General features: G+C 44.9%; 35 non-coding genes across 35 annotated transcripts; all 35 read left to right on the top strand.

The window, feature by feature from the left end:
• The first annotated feature begins 254 nt into the window (after positions 1 to 254).
• Trnar-ucg (transfer RNA arginine (anticodon UCG)) lies at positions 255 to 327 on the top strand. The gene has a single exon. It is a non-coding gene; the product is annotated as a tRNA-Arg (tRNA).
• A 101-nt stretch (positions 328 to 428) lies between these two features.
• Trnar-ucg (transfer RNA arginine (anticodon UCG)) lies at positions 429 to 501 on the top strand. Its single transcript has one exon. It is a non-coding gene; the product is annotated as a tRNA-Arg (tRNA).
• A 101-nt stretch (positions 502 to 602) lies between these two features.
• Positions 603 to 675, top strand: Trnar-ucg (transfer RNA arginine (anticodon UCG)). Its single transcript has one exon. It is a non-coding gene; the product is annotated as a tRNA-Arg (tRNA).
• Positions 676 to 776: 101 nt separating this feature from the next.
• Positions 777 to 849, top strand: Trnar-ucg (transfer RNA arginine (anticodon UCG)). The gene has a single exon. It is a non-coding gene; the product is annotated as a tRNA-Arg (tRNA).
• A 101-nt stretch (positions 850 to 950) lies between these two features.
• Trnar-ucg (transfer RNA arginine (anticodon UCG)) lies at positions 951 to 1,023 on the top strand. Its single transcript has one exon. It is a non-coding gene; the product is annotated as a tRNA-Arg (tRNA).
• A 101-nt stretch (positions 1,024 to 1,124) lies between these two features.
• Trnar-ucg (transfer RNA arginine (anticodon UCG)) lies at positions 1,125 to 1,197 on the top strand. Its single transcript has one exon. It is a non-coding gene; the product is annotated as a tRNA-Arg (tRNA).
• A 101-nt stretch (positions 1,198 to 1,298) lies between these two features.
• Trnar-ucg (transfer RNA arginine (anticodon UCG)) lies at positions 1,299 to 1,371 on the top strand. Its single transcript has one exon. It is a non-coding gene; the product is annotated as a tRNA-Arg (tRNA).
• Positions 1,372 to 1,472: 101 nt separating this feature from the next.
• Trnar-ucg (transfer RNA arginine (anticodon UCG)) lies at positions 1,473 to 1,545 on the top strand. The gene has a single exon. It is a non-coding gene; the product is annotated as a tRNA-Arg (tRNA).
• Positions 1,546 to 1,646: 101 nt separating this feature from the next.
• On the top strand, positions 1,647 to 1,719 carry Trnar-ucg (transfer RNA arginine (anticodon UCG)). Its single transcript has one exon. It is a non-coding gene; the product is annotated as a tRNA-Arg (tRNA).
• A 101-nt stretch (positions 1,720 to 1,820) lies between these two features.
• Trnar-ucg (transfer RNA arginine (anticodon UCG)) lies at positions 1,821 to 1,893 on the top strand. Its single transcript has one exon. It is a non-coding gene; the product is annotated as a tRNA-Arg (tRNA).
• A 101-nt stretch (positions 1,894 to 1,994) lies between these two features.
• On the top strand, positions 1,995 to 2,067 carry Trnar-ucg (transfer RNA arginine (anticodon UCG)). Its single transcript has one exon. It is a non-coding gene; the product is annotated as a tRNA-Arg (tRNA).
• Positions 2,068 to 2,168: 101 nt separating this feature from the next.
• Trnar-ucg (transfer RNA arginine (anticodon UCG)) lies at positions 2,169 to 2,241 on the top strand. Its single transcript has one exon. It is a non-coding gene; the product is annotated as a tRNA-Arg (tRNA).
• A 101-nt stretch (positions 2,242 to 2,342) lies between these two features.
• On the top strand, positions 2,343 to 2,415 carry Trnar-ucg (transfer RNA arginine (anticodon UCG)). The gene has a single exon. It is a non-coding gene; the product is annotated as a tRNA-Arg (tRNA).
• A 101-nt stretch (positions 2,416 to 2,516) lies between these two features.
• On the top strand, positions 2,517 to 2,589 carry Trnar-ucg (transfer RNA arginine (anticodon UCG)). The gene has a single exon. It is a non-coding gene; the product is annotated as a tRNA-Arg (tRNA).
• Positions 2,590 to 2,690: 101 nt separating this feature from the next.
• On the top strand, positions 2,691 to 2,763 carry Trnar-ucg (transfer RNA arginine (anticodon UCG)). The gene has a single exon. It is a non-coding gene; the product is annotated as a tRNA-Arg (tRNA).
• Positions 2,764 to 2,864: 101 nt separating this feature from the next.
• Trnar-ucg (transfer RNA arginine (anticodon UCG)) lies at positions 2,865 to 2,937 on the top strand. The gene has a single exon. It is a non-coding gene; the product is annotated as a tRNA-Arg (tRNA).
• Positions 2,938 to 3,038: 101 nt separating this feature from the next.
• Positions 3,039 to 3,111, top strand: Trnar-ucg (transfer RNA arginine (anticodon UCG)). Its single transcript has one exon. It is a non-coding gene; the product is annotated as a tRNA-Arg (tRNA).
• A 101-nt stretch (positions 3,112 to 3,212) lies between these two features.
• On the top strand, positions 3,213 to 3,285 carry Trnar-ucg (transfer RNA arginine (anticodon UCG)). Its single transcript has one exon. It is a non-coding gene; the product is annotated as a tRNA-Arg (tRNA).
• A 101-nt stretch (positions 3,286 to 3,386) lies between these two features.
• Trnar-ucg (transfer RNA arginine (anticodon UCG)) lies at positions 3,387 to 3,459 on the top strand. Its single transcript has one exon. It is a non-coding gene; the product is annotated as a tRNA-Arg (tRNA).
• Positions 3,460 to 3,560: 101 nt separating this feature from the next.
• Positions 3,561 to 3,633, top strand: Trnar-ucg (transfer RNA arginine (anticodon UCG)). Its single transcript has one exon. It is a non-coding gene; the product is annotated as a tRNA-Arg (tRNA).
• A 101-nt stretch (positions 3,634 to 3,734) lies between these two features.
• Trnar-ucg (transfer RNA arginine (anticodon UCG)) lies at positions 3,735 to 3,807 on the top strand. Its single transcript has one exon. It is a non-coding gene; the product is annotated as a tRNA-Arg (tRNA).
• Positions 3,808 to 3,908: 101 nt separating this feature from the next.
• Positions 3,909 to 3,981, top strand: Trnar-ucg (transfer RNA arginine (anticodon UCG)). Its single transcript has one exon. It is a non-coding gene; the product is annotated as a tRNA-Arg (tRNA).
• A 101-nt stretch (positions 3,982 to 4,082) lies between these two features.
• On the top strand, positions 4,083 to 4,155 carry Trnar-ucg (transfer RNA arginine (anticodon UCG)). The gene has a single exon. It is a non-coding gene; the product is annotated as a tRNA-Arg (tRNA).
• Positions 4,156 to 4,256: 101 nt separating this feature from the next.
• On the top strand, positions 4,257 to 4,329 carry Trnar-ucg (transfer RNA arginine (anticodon UCG)). Its single transcript has one exon. It is a non-coding gene; the product is annotated as a tRNA-Arg (tRNA).
• Positions 4,330 to 4,430: 101 nt separating this feature from the next.
• Trnar-ucg (transfer RNA arginine (anticodon UCG)) lies at positions 4,431 to 4,503 on the top strand. The gene has a single exon. It is a non-coding gene; the product is annotated as a tRNA-Arg (tRNA).
• A 101-nt stretch (positions 4,504 to 4,604) lies between these two features.
• Trnar-ucg (transfer RNA arginine (anticodon UCG)) lies at positions 4,605 to 4,677 on the top strand. Its single transcript has one exon. It is a non-coding gene; the product is annotated as a tRNA-Arg (tRNA).
• A 101-nt stretch (positions 4,678 to 4,778) lies between these two features.
• Trnar-ucg (transfer RNA arginine (anticodon UCG)) lies at positions 4,779 to 4,851 on the top strand. The gene has a single exon. It is a non-coding gene; the product is annotated as a tRNA-Arg (tRNA).
• A 101-nt stretch (positions 4,852 to 4,952) lies between these two features.
• Positions 4,953 to 5,025, top strand: Trnar-ucg (transfer RNA arginine (anticodon UCG)). The gene has a single exon. It is a non-coding gene; the product is annotated as a tRNA-Arg (tRNA).
• A 101-nt stretch (positions 5,026 to 5,126) lies between these two features.
• On the top strand, positions 5,127 to 5,199 carry Trnar-ucg (transfer RNA arginine (anticodon UCG)). The gene has a single exon. It is a non-coding gene; the product is annotated as a tRNA-Arg (tRNA).
• A 101-nt stretch (positions 5,200 to 5,300) lies between these two features.
• On the top strand, positions 5,301 to 5,373 carry Trnar-ucg (transfer RNA arginine (anticodon UCG)). Its single transcript has one exon. It is a non-coding gene; the product is annotated as a tRNA-Arg (tRNA).
• A 101-nt stretch (positions 5,374 to 5,474) lies between these two features.
• Positions 5,475 to 5,547, top strand: Trnar-ucg (transfer RNA arginine (anticodon UCG)). Its single transcript has one exon. It is a non-coding gene; the product is annotated as a tRNA-Arg (tRNA).
• A 1,080-nt stretch (positions 5,548 to 6,627) lies between these two features.
• Positions 6,628 to 6,700, top strand: Trnar-ucg (transfer RNA arginine (anticodon UCG)). Its single transcript has one exon. It is a non-coding gene; the product is annotated as a tRNA-Arg (tRNA).
• A 102-nt stretch (positions 6,701 to 6,802) lies between these two features.
• Trnar-ucg (transfer RNA arginine (anticodon UCG)) lies at positions 6,803 to 6,875 on the top strand. The gene has a single exon. It is a non-coding gene; the product is annotated as a tRNA-Arg (tRNA).
• Positions 6,876 to 8,430: 1,555 nt separating this feature from the next.
• On the top strand, positions 8,431 to 8,503 carry Trnar-ucg (transfer RNA arginine (anticodon UCG)). The gene has a single exon. It is a non-coding gene; the product is annotated as a tRNA-Arg (tRNA).
• A 102-nt stretch (positions 8,504 to 8,605) lies between these two features.
• Positions 8,606 to 8,678, top strand: Trnar-ucg (transfer RNA arginine (anticodon UCG)). The gene has a single exon. It is a non-coding gene; the product is annotated as a tRNA-Arg (tRNA).
• Positions 8,679 to 12,594: the final 3,916 nt, after the last annotated feature.

The following is a 12,594-nucleotide window of genomic DNA, read 5'->3' as shown; positions in this document are numbered from 1 at the left end:
GAGATATTCTTCATTTTCTTCTCAAGTGTCATCCATGTATTCCATATGCTAATTCATGGCTCGTTGGAGTTGGTGTTAACGTCCGCGTGGCCTAATGGATAAGGCGTCTGACTTCGGATCAGAAGGCTGCATGTTCGAGTCCTGTCGCCAACGATCTGTTATCGTAAATATCGAGAGATATTCTTCATTTTCTTCTAAAGTGTCATCCATGTATTCCATATGCTAATTCATGGCTCGTTGGAGGGTGTGTTAACGTCCGCGTGGCCTAATGGATAAGGCGTCTGACTTCGGATCAGAAGACTGCAGGTTCGAGTCCTGTCGCGGACGATCTTTTATCGTAAATATCGAGAGATATCCTTCATTTTCTTCTAAAGTGTCATCCATGTATTCCATATGCTAATTCATGGCTCGTTGGAGGGTGTGTTAACGTCCGCGTGGCCTAATGGATAAGGCGTCTGACTTCGGATCAGAAGACTGCAGGTTCGAGTCCTGTCGCGGACGATCTTTTATCGTAAATATCGAGAGATATCCTTCATTTTCTTCTAAAGTGTCATCCATGTATTCCATATGCTAATTCATGGCTCGTTGGAGGGTGTGTTAACGTCCGCGTGGCCTAATGGATAAGGCGTCTGACTTCGGATCAGAAGACTGCAGGTTCGAGTCCTGTCGCGGACGATCTTTTATCGTAAATATCGAGAGATATCCTTCATTTTCTTCTAAAGTGTCATCCATGTATTCCATATGCTAATTCATGGCTCGTTGGAGGGTGTGTTAACGTCCGCGTGGCCTAATGGATAAGGCGTCTGACTTCGGATCAGAAGACTGCAGGTTCGAGTCCTGTCGCGGACGATCTTTTATCGTAAATATCGAGAGATATCCTTCATTTTCTTCTAAAGTGTCATCCATGTATTCCATATGCTAATTCATGGCTCGTTGGAGGGTGTGTTAACGTCCGCGTGGCCTAATGGATAAGGCGTCTGACTTCGGATCAGAAGACTGCAGGTTCGAGTCCTGTCGCGGACGATCTTTTATCGTAAATATCGAGAGATATCCTTCATTTTCTTCTAAAGTGTCATCCATGTATTCCATATGCTAATTCATGGCTCGTTGGAGGGTGTGTTAACGTCCGCGTGGCCTAATGGATAAGGCGTCTGACTTCGGATCAGAAGACTGCAGGTTCGAGTCCTGTCGCGGACGATCTTTTATCGTAAATATCGAGAGATATCCTTCATTTTCTTCTAAAGTGTCATCCATGTATTCCATATGCTAATTCATGGCTCGTTGGAGGGTGTGTTAACGTCCGCGTGGCCTAATGGATAAGGCGTCTGACTTCGGATCAGAAGACTGCAGGTTCGAGTCCTGTCGCGGACGATCTTTTATCGTAAATATCGAGAGATATCCTTCATTTTCTTCTCAAGTGTCATCCATGTATTCCATATGCTAATTCATGGCTCGTTGGAGGGTGTGTTAACGTCCGCGTGGCCTAATGGATAAGGCGTCTGACTTCGGATCAGAAGACTGCAGGTTCGAGTCCTGTCGCGGACGATCTTTTATCGTAAATATCGAGAGATATCCTTCATTTTCTTCTCAAGTGTCATCCATGTATTCCATATGCTAATTCATGGCTCGTTGGAGGGTGTGATAACGTCCGCGTGGCCTAATGGATAAGGCGTCTGACTTCGGATCAGAAGACTGCAGGTTCGAGTCCTGTCGCGGACGATCTTTTATCGTAAATATCGAGAGATATCCTTCATTTTCTTCTAAAGTGTCATCCATGTATTCCATATGCTAATTCATGGCTCGTTGGAGGGTGTGTTAACGTCCGCGTGGCCTAATGGATAAGGCGTCTGACTTCGGATCAGAAGACTGCAGGTTCGAGTCCTGTCGCGGACGATCTTTTATCGTAAATATCGAGAGATATCCTTCATTTTCTTCTCAAGTGTCATCCATGTATTCCATATGCTAATTCATGGCTCGTTGGAGGGTGTGTTAACGTCCGCGTGGCCTAATGGATAAGGCGTCTGACTTCGGATCAGAAGACTGCAGGTTCGAGTCCTGTCGCGGACGATCTTTTATCGTAAATATCGAGAGATATCCTTCATTTTCTTCTAAAGTGTCATCCATGTATTCCATATGCTAATTCATGGCTCGTTGGAGGGTGTGTTAACGTCCGCGTGGCCTAATGGATAAGGCGTCTGACTTCGGATCAGAAGACTGCAGGTTCGAGTCCTGTCGCGGACGATCTTTTATCGTAAATATCGAGAGATATCCTTCATTTTCTTCTCAAGTGTCATCCATGTATTCCATATGCTAATTCATGGCTCGTTGGAGGGTGTGTTAACGTCCGCGTGGCCTAATGGATAAGGCGTCTGACTTCGGATCAGAAGACTGCAGGTTCGAGTCCTGTCGCGGACGATCTTTTATCGTAAATATCGAGAGATATCCTTCATTTTCTTCTAAAGTGTCATCCATGTATTCCATATGCTAATTCATGGCTCGTTGGAGGGTGTGTTAACGTCCGCGTGGCCTAATGGATAAGGCGTCTGACTTCGGATCAGAAGACTGCAGGTTCGAGTCCTGTCGCGGACGATCTTTTATCGTAAATATCGAGAGATATCCTTCATTTTCTTCTCAAGTGTCATCCATGTATTCCATATGCTAATTCATGGCTCGTTGGAGGGTGTGTTAACGTCCGCGTGGCCTAATGGATAAGGCGTCTGACTTCGGATCAGAAGACTGCAGGTTCGAGTCCTGTCGCGGACGATCTTTTATCGTAAATATCGAGAGATATCCTTCATTTTCTTCTAAAGTGTCATCCATGTATTCCATATGCTAATTCATGGCTCGTTGGAGGGTGTGTTAACGTCCGCGTGGCCTAATGGATAAGGCGTCTGACTTCGGATCAGAAGACTGCAGGTTCGAGTCCTGTCGCGGACGATCTTTTATCGTAAATATCGAGAGATATCCTTCATTTTCTTCTAAAGTGTCATCCATGTATTCCATATGCTAATTCATGGCTCGTTGGAGGGTGTGTTAACGTCCGCGTGGCCTAATGGATAAGGCGTCTGACTTCGGATCAGAAGACTGCAGGTTCGAGTCCTGTCGCGGACGATCTTTTATCGTAAATATCGAGAGATATCCTTCATTTTCTTCTCAAGTGTCATCCATGTATTCCATATGCTAATTCATGGCTCGTTGGAGGGTGTGTTAACGTCCGCGTGGCCTAATGGATAAGGCGTCTGACTTCGGATCAGAAGACTGCAGGTTCGAGTCCTGTCGCGGACGATCTTTTATCGTAAATATCGAGAGATATCCTTCATTTTCTTCTCAAGTGTCATCCATGTATTCCATATGCTAATTCATGGCTCGTTGGAGGGTGTGTTAACGTCCGCGTGGCCTAATGGATAAGGCGTCTGACTTCGGATCAGAAGACTGCAGGTTCGAGTCCTGTCGCGGACGATCTTTTATCGTAAATATCGAGAGATATCCTTCATTTTCTTCTAAAGTGTCATCCATGTATTCCATATGCTAATTCATGGCTCGTTGGAGGGTGTGTTAACGTCCGCGTGGCCTAATGGATAAGGCGTCTGACTTCGGATCAGAAGACTGCAGGTTCGAGTCCTGTCGCGGACGATCTTTTATCGTAAATATCGAGAGATATCCTTCATTTTCTTCTCAAGTGTCATCCATGTATTCCATATGCTAATTCATGGCTCGTTGGAGGGTGTGATAACGTCCGCGTGGCCTAATGGATAAGGCGTCTGACTTCGGATCAGAAGACTGCAGGTTCGAGTCCTGTCGCGGACGATCTTTTATCGTAAATATCGAGAGATATCCTTCATTTTCTTCTAAAGTGTCATCCATGTATTCCATATGCTAATTCATGGCTCGTTGGAGGGTGTGTTAACGTCCGCGTGGCCTAATGGATAAGGCGTCTGGCTTCGGATCAGAAGACTGCAGGTTCGAGTCCTGTCGCGGACGATCTTTTATCGTAAATATCGAGAGATATCCTTCATTTTCTTCTAAAGTGTCATCCATGTATTCCATATGCTAATTCATGGCTCGTTGGAGGGTGTGTTAACGTCCGCGTGGCCTAATGGATAAGGCGTCTGACTTCGGATCAGAAGACTGCAGGTTCGAGTCCTGTCGCGGACGATCTTTTATCGTAAATATCGAGAGATATCCTTCATTTTCTTCTCAAGTGTCATCCATGTATTCCATATGCTAATTCATAGCTCGCTAGGGTGGTTGTTAACGTCCGCGTGGCCTAATGGATAAGGCGTCTGACTTCGGATCAGAAGACTGCAGGTTCGAGTCCTGTCGCGGACGATCTTTTATCGTAAATATCGAGAGATATCCTTCATTTTCTTCTAAAGTGTCATCCATGTATTCCATATGCTAATTCATGGCTCGTTGGAGGGTGTCTTAACGTCCGCGTGGCCTAATGGATAAGGCGTCTGACTTCGGATCAGAAGACTGCAGGTTCGAGTCCTGTCGCGGACGATCTTCTATCGTAAATATCGAGAGATATCCTTCATTTTCTTCTCAAGTGTCATCCATGTATTCCATATGCTAATTCATAGCTCGCTAGAGGGGTTGTTAATGTCCGCGCTGCCTAATGGATAAGGCGTCTGACTTCGGATCAGAAGACTGCAGGTTCGAGTCCTGTCGCGGACGATCTTTTATCGTAAATATCGAGAGATATCCTTCATTTTCTTCTCAAGTGTCATCCATGTATTCCATATGCTAATTCATAGCTCGCTAGAGGGGTTGTTAATGTCCGCGTGGCCTAATGGATAAGGCGTCTGACTTCGGATCAGAAGACTGCAGGTTCGAGTCCTGTCGCGGACGATCTTTTATCGTAAATATCGAGAGATATCCTTCATTTTCTTCTCAAGTGTCATCCATGTATTCCATATGCTAATTCATAGCTCGCTAGAGGGGTTGTTAATGTCCGCGTGGCCTAATGGATAAGGCGTCTGACTTCGGATCAGAAGACTGCAGGTTCGAGTCCTGTCGCGGACGATCTTTTATCGTAAATATCGAGAGATATCCTTCATTTTCTTCTCAAGTGTCATCCATGTATTCCATATGCTAATTCATAGCTCGCTAGAGGGGTTGTTAATGTCCGCGTGGCCTAATGGATAAGGCGTCTGACTTCGGATCAGAAGACTGCAGGTTCGAGTCCTGTCGCGGACGATCTTTTATCGTAAATATCGAGAGATATCCTTCATTTTCTTCTCAAGTGTCATCCATGTATTCCATATGCTAATTCATAGCTCGCTAGAGGGGTTGTTAATGTCCGCGTGGCCTAATGGATAAGGCGTCTGACTTCGGATCAGAAGACTGCAGGTTCGAGTCCTGTCGCGGACGATCTTTTATCGTAAATATCGAGAGATATCCTTCATTTTCTTCTCAAGTGTCATCCATGTATTCCATATGCTAATTCATAGCTCGCTAGAGGGGTTGTTAATGTCCGCGTGGCCTAATGGATAAGGCGTCTGACTTCGGATCAGAAGACTGCAGGTTCGAGTCCTGTCGCGGACGATCTTTTATCGTAAATATCGAGAGATATCCTTCATTTTCTTCTCAAGTGTCATCCATGTATTCCATATGCTAATTCATAGCTAGTTGGAGGGGGTGTTAATGTCCGCGTGGCCTAACGTTTTCGCTACGTTCACGTGGATGTCGAACTTTGAAGCAATGCGCAGGGACAATCTTTTCAGACCGGTGTGCAGTGGTGGGGTGGGACTACAACATCTGTTCGTGATGCAACTCGTTATGAGGCTTTTCTTTTTCCGTAACTCTACGCACCCTGTGTTAAAATGTATGCTGCAAAGTATTGGGCAAGTGTACCTCCCAGAACTAGTAGTGGCAACAGTGGATCGTACATTCAAGCTGTCAGGTTTTTACACTGAAGTACTGTTATGCATGCGTTTCTTGCTGGTAAGGTTTTCGCGGGACTACCTCTTTAGTGTGTCAAAAGCGAGACTGAAAAGTGATCTTATAGATTCGCTTTTCCCAATACCTCTTTACAAAGAGATTCCCAGTAGCTGGGCAGGATCAGACATCCTAAGCAGAGTGAAGAAAATGTGTATCAAGCCACGGATTAAGACGTTTTTCTTGAAAGTGCATACAAATACCTTACCAGTGAAAACATGGTTAGCGGATAAAGGTATATTCGTACCATGGTCCACCAACTGCCGATATTGTAATGAACCTGAGACCAGTGAACATGTATTCATACATTGTACTGAAGCACAGTTTATGTGGGACGACTTGAGCCGGATGATTAACAAAAGGATACGATTGAACCCTCACACTATGAGATATCTGCCCCTAGTGAAAAAAAACGGTCCCGCGTATGACACCTTGTGTATCCTAGCAATGTTTAGTCTATGGAAAGTTATAGTCGCTTGCAGAAATGAAGAGCCAAGGAGACCACCAATGGAGTACTTGGCCGACGAACTGTTACAAATGAGGCGCTTTGCAGAGTACAGAGGACATGTGCCAGGTTGGCTTAAGAAATTCTGTTGTGTGACTCCAAGCCGGAGCACACCTTTTAATGATATGCAATTTTAATGTAATTACTGTGGTGGTGTGATGTGCACATAGTAATAAAAAAAAGTCCGCGTGGCCTAATGGATAAGGCGTCTCACTTCGGATCAGAAGGCTGCAGGTTCGAGTCCTGTCACGGACGATATTTTATCGTAAATATCGAGAGATATCCTTCATTTTCTTCTCAAGTGTCCATCCATGTATTCCATATGCTAATTCATGGCTCGTTGGAGGGTGCGTTAACGTCCGCGTGGCCTAATGGATATGGCGTCTGACTTCGGATCCGAAGACTGCAGGTTCGAGTCCTGTCGCGGACGATTTTTTATCGTAAATATCGAGAGATATCCTTCATTTTCTTCTCAAGTGTCCATCCATGTATGCCATATGCTAATTCATAGCTCGTTGGAGGGGGTGTTAATGTCTGCGTGGCCTTGCGTTTCTCGTGACAGACAAGCCAAGTGTCGTCAAAGTTATTCACGAACTTCATGTGTTTGGTCAAGTCTCTGGGGCACGTCTAAACAAGGACAAATCTCTGGGTATATGGTGCGGTCAATGGGGAACAACCCCGAAATTCTTTTGTGGCGTTCAGTGGCAAACCCGTGGTCCTTGCTACCTTGGGGTCCCTTTAGACAAAAGTTGTAACACGACCTCCTTGTGGTCGGAGCGATTACAAAACATTAGGACACATGCTTCGACCTGGAAAAAACAAGATCTCTCAATCTTTCAACGAGCTTCTGTGTGCAATGTTTTTCTGGCCACTAAGCTGATTTACCTCTTGCAAGTCCCGCAATGCTCCCGCAAAATTATACATCGTTGTCATCGCATATTTGCCACCACAATATGGTGTTCAACGTTCGAAAGGAGGCGAAGACAAAACCTGTTCAAGAAAGTCAAGGACGGCGGACTAGGCTTACAGCATCTCTACATCAAGCTACTCGTCATGAGACTGTTTTTTTTTATAGGCAGAGTTCACACCCGATTCTGGAAACCATCAAGCGGGCCCTTGCGTACAACTACGTTCCCGATATATATGTTGGGTTTCACGAAGAAAGTCTACGCTTAAGCGGTTTCTACAAAGAGGTTGTCGAGAGCCTAAACTTCTTGAAGGCTAGATTCAGCTTAGAGTACCTCTTTTCTGTCGCCAAGAAAACGTTGGTAGCTCATCTTCTCGATGTACTCTTTCCCGTGCCCATCTACCGTCAAATCCCCTCCGGATGGCATGGCACGGATGTATTGTGCAGAGTCAGGAAGATGCCGGTCAAGCCCAACATGAAGTCATTTTTCTTTAAGTTGCACACGTCCACACTGCCCGTGAAAGCTTGGCTTCAACAGAAGGGATTCTATGTTCCGTGGTCCCTGAATTGCAGATTTTGCAATATGCCCGAGACTGTCGATCACCTTTTTCTGGACTGCACAGAAGCTTTATTCTTTTGGGATGACTTACAGTTCAAAGTCCTTAAGCGCCGTCTTTCGCTTAATCCTCACACTATCCGCTTCCTCCCATTACGCCCCGGTGAAAATGTGAGATACGATATCGTTCTTCTTGTTGCCATGTACTGTTTGTGGAAGCTTCGTATGGCTGATAGGAACGAAGAGCCCTTGTGTCCTCCTATGAAATATTTCAAAGCCGAACTACTGCAGGTAAAGTTAGCTTGTACTCGGCTCTTAGAAGTGCCTGAGTGGTTAGATACAGTCTGCGAAAGGCTGAATGTTTTGTAGAAGTTGTGTTATTAACGTGTCCGGTATAGAGGAGAAACACCGTATTCTCTTTCTGTGATTGTGTCGTATTGTGTATGGTATTGTGAGTTATTGAGTCGTACGTGACTCAGAGTAGTAAGCTCTGAAAAATAAAGGTGGAAAAGAAAAAAAAAAGTCCGCGTGGCCTAATGGATAAGGCGTCTGACTTCGGATCAGAAGACTGCAGGTTCGAGTCCCGTCGCGGACGATCTTTTATCGTATATATCGAGAGACATTCTTCATTTTCTTCTTAAGTGTTCATCCATGTATTCCATATGCTAATTCATAGCTCTTTGGAGGGGGTGTCAGTGTCCGCGTGGCCTAATCGATAAGGCGTCTGACTTCGGATCAGAAGACTGCAGGTTCGAGTCCTGTCGCGGACGATCTTTTATCGTAAATATCGAGAGATATCCTTCATTTTCTTCTCAAGTGTACATCCATGTATTCCATATGCTAATTCATAGCTCGTTGGAGGGGGTGTTAATGTCCGCGTGGCCTAAGGGTGTTCACTTCCGGTTTTCAACCGAGACGGACGTGGGCGGTATGAGCTCCGGTGGAGCGGTGCGAAATACTAACCCTAATCGGGTGGAATACAGGGACAAGTTTGCTCGTAGTTCCAAGGATTACCGGATGATTATGCCTACAGTACCAACAGGTAGTGTGTCTTTTAACACACTTTTCTTGCATGCCGATCCTACCGGTAGGCCATATAATGTGCAACACTTCGGGGAAGCGTTAAAAGCACATGCCAACAAAGACGATGTAGCCACATTTGGTGTCTACCAATACAATCACGTATGGAACATCCGGTTTCACAACAACCTTGCCAAGGAAAAAATTTTAACCCTGGGTGAGGTCAACGTAAAAGGAAAAAAATGCGTCATTATAGACCCCAACAAGAAGGATGTGGAAGTTAAGATGCATTGGGTGCCCGGAGCGTTACCCGACGAGGAAATAAGACGGGCACTAAACCGTTTTGGACATGTGAAAGAAGTAAATAAAGTGTTGTGGGAAAATTCGTTCTTCGACGGGATCGAGTCGACGACGAGAGAGCTCAGCATAGAACTGAAAGGAGGTGTGACGGTAGATGACCTTCCGCATCAAATGTCGTTGTGCGGGTGTCAGGTTCTCCTCGCAGTGAAAGGAAGAGCCCCCTTATGCCTCAGGTGTAGGCAAATGGGGCACATCAGAAAACAATGCCAGACACCTAAATGTGGGAAATGCAAGCGATACGGCCACGAAGATATGGAATGCGTAGAGACATACGAGTCGAAAACAAGGCAAGTCACAACGGACGAACCTGACTTGTACGTTTCGGGAGACAACGATATGAAAGACGACGAAGCGGTTCAGCAGCCGAATATATCTCAACAGGAAACAATGAAGAAAATGGGTACTGATGGAAGAAAAGATGACAAAAGAAAAGAAAATAGCGAAACGGATCCAGAGGCGCCGATAACAAAAAGGAAAGGGGTAATCACGAATCCAATGATGGAAAGGAAGGAAAGGGATGCAGAACAAACAAACGAATGTCAAATGGAAAAACGCATGAAAGGAAATTCTGGCTATAGCACCAAGCCACAGCTTACAGAACCCGGAGCGTCGATGCTGGAAGATATGGATTTTCTTAATAAAAAACTCAAGACGAATGGCCTTCCTTCCGTTGGGCGCTTCTGAATTCGAACGAGACGGAGTGATCAGGCATCAGGACATTACCCAATATGTAAATGACTAGTATTGTCATAGGCACATTAAACGCAAGGGGGCTAAATTCAAGAAAAAAAAACAATACCAATTGCGAAGGTATTTGGAGCACCATACGTATATTGACATCCTCGGTATACAAGAAACTAAAATCAGCAACGAAGAAGAAACTGCTAGGTTAGTGCATAATGTTTTCGAGAAAAGCTATGACGTCGTAGTGAGCCATGCTGTGGGGCATTCAGCTGGGTGCCTAATCCTATTAAGAAAGTCGGACAGAATCGTGCCAATCTTTCATGGAGTGGACAATGAGGGAGGTTAGCGTACCTTGATGTATTGATTGACAACGTGGAAATTTGGAGAGTTGTTTGCGTTTATTCCCCAAATGACGAAAATGAAAGAAAAGAGTTCTTCAGCAGCCTCGGTAACCTCTTCAATAGTTCAAATGCATACATCTTGCTGGGCGGCTTAGACTGCACCCTTAGGCAGCGGGACAGATCGACAGGGAAAATGACACGGGATTCAAGTCGAGCGGTACTGGAAGGTGTTATCAGAAACTTTGATTTAGAAGATGCCGCTGACAGCTGTCCAAGAGGTTTTCATGTATATACTCATTTCCAAGGAAACTGACACGCTCGACTAGACCGCATATATATATCCGAGTCCCATAGTCGAACGGTCACGGAATACAGCGTAAAGGCAGCTTACTTCAGTGATCATTGCCTGGTGACAGCAACCATTGGGGAAAAGAAGAAGGAAAAAGACAAAAGAAACAAATGGCAAAAGTGGAAGGTGAATGTAAAGATACTAGAGGATGAATCATTCCTCGATATAGTTATGCAAGAAATTGTAGATGTTGCAATAAGCAGCGAAGAATGGGCAGTGGCATGGGAGAAGTTCAAGATGAAGATACGTGCAACAGCCATAGAAAAAAGCAGCATAACGAATTTCTTACAAAAGCAAAAGGATAATGACTTAAATAAACAACTCGGTGAAGTGCTCGAACTAGAATCAAGGGCTCCAGGAAACTGGAACGAAGTTTTAGAAGCGACTAATATGGAACTAAATATCATAAATGACGAAAGGTACAACGGTGCAAAGATAAGATCGCGCGCAAAGAACTTTCTTCCCGATGAGCCACCAGGAAAGAATTTTTGTTGGAAAGAACGGAAGCGAGGAAGAGCAAAGCAGATCGACAAGCTAGACCACAACGGGAAAATAATCCCGACAGATAAAGAAATGCTAGGTGCTTTCGAAGCGTATTACAAAGAACTGATAGGAAGCGGACAGAAATGTACGACAAACAATCCTCAGGAAGCAATAACTTTTCGAAGATTATCAGACAAGAGCAGAGAGCATCTTGATGGGCCTATCACCTTGGGCGAAATTCGGGAGGCTATTGAAACGTTGCCAAGAAACCGAACACCCGGACCCGACGGCATCAGCGCGGAATTTTATCAAACATTTAAAGACTTCCTATCAGTAATATTGTTGAACATATATACAGAAGCTGAACAGAAACAAGAATTCCCACCAACTCATTCAAGAACTCCCATTCAAACGGACACACACCGTGCTCATCCCAAAGGAAATAGAAGAAGGAAAAGTACCACAAGTGAAGGACTTCAGACCAATAACGCTCTGTAACGTAGACTACAAAATATACGCAAAAGTTTTAGCTGGCACGTTGCAGAAGGTTATTACAGAAATTGTCGGGGAACACCAGACTTGTGCCATCAAAGGAAGAAGTATTCAAACGAACATACATGTAATGAGAACTGTGTTCGATTTATGCCAGTTAGAAGGGGAGCAAGTAGCAGTGCTACTAGCAGACCTGGCCAAAGCCTTCGATAGAGTGGACCACGAATTCGTATACTGGGTAATGACCATGAATGGAATTGGACAGACGTTTCTTCAAAGAGTACAGCTATGTTACAAGAATGTCCAGACCGTGGTGTTATTCAACAATCAGTGTACGAGTGCAATGCCGTTAAAGTCATCCGTTAGGCAGGGGTGCCCATTGTCACCACTTCTATTTAATGTATATGTGGAATACTTGTGTCAGAGCGTCATTCAGAGGAAGAGCATCACAGGATTCGAGGTGTTTGGAACGGAGGTGAAAGTTTTAGCATATGCGGACGATATTGCCTTTTTTTGCAAAGGACAAAAACTGTGTGAAGTGTGTGTTGAAGTGTGTGGAGGAGTTTTGTGAATTATCAGGGGCCAAACTAAACAAGGCTAAGTCTGTAGGGATCTGGGCGGGCCAGTCGGGGGTCCACGCCAGAGCATTTTGAAGGAATTAGATGGCAGACAGCGCCGACAGTTTACCTTGGAGTTCCGTTGGACAAGACTCGGAACACCAGCCCGATGTGGGATGAACAACTGAAGCAGATAGGAAAAACAGTCCACAGCTGGAAACAAAGAAGTCTCTCAATTTTCCAGAGGGCCTCCGTGTGCAACATATTCTTTGTCTCAAAACTCCTGTATTTACTCCAGCTGATGCAGCTTCCCCGTAGGAATATTCAGAAGTGTCATCGTTTGTTCGCAACATATGTGTGGTTTTCAACGTTTGAAAGTATGCGTCGAGATAACCTATTC

The sequence above is a fragment of the Ornithodoros turicata genome, chromosome 1, assembly GCF_037126465.1.
Source record: "Ornithodoros turicata isolate Travis chromosome 1, ASM3712646v1, whole genome shotgun sequence".
NCBI classification, from domain to species: Eukaryota; Metazoa; Arthropoda; class Arachnida; order Ixodida; family Argasidae; genus Ornithodoros; species Ornithodoros turicata.
Note: the sequence above shows the minus strand (reverse complement) of the source record. Positions and strands in the feature narration are given on the sequence as shown.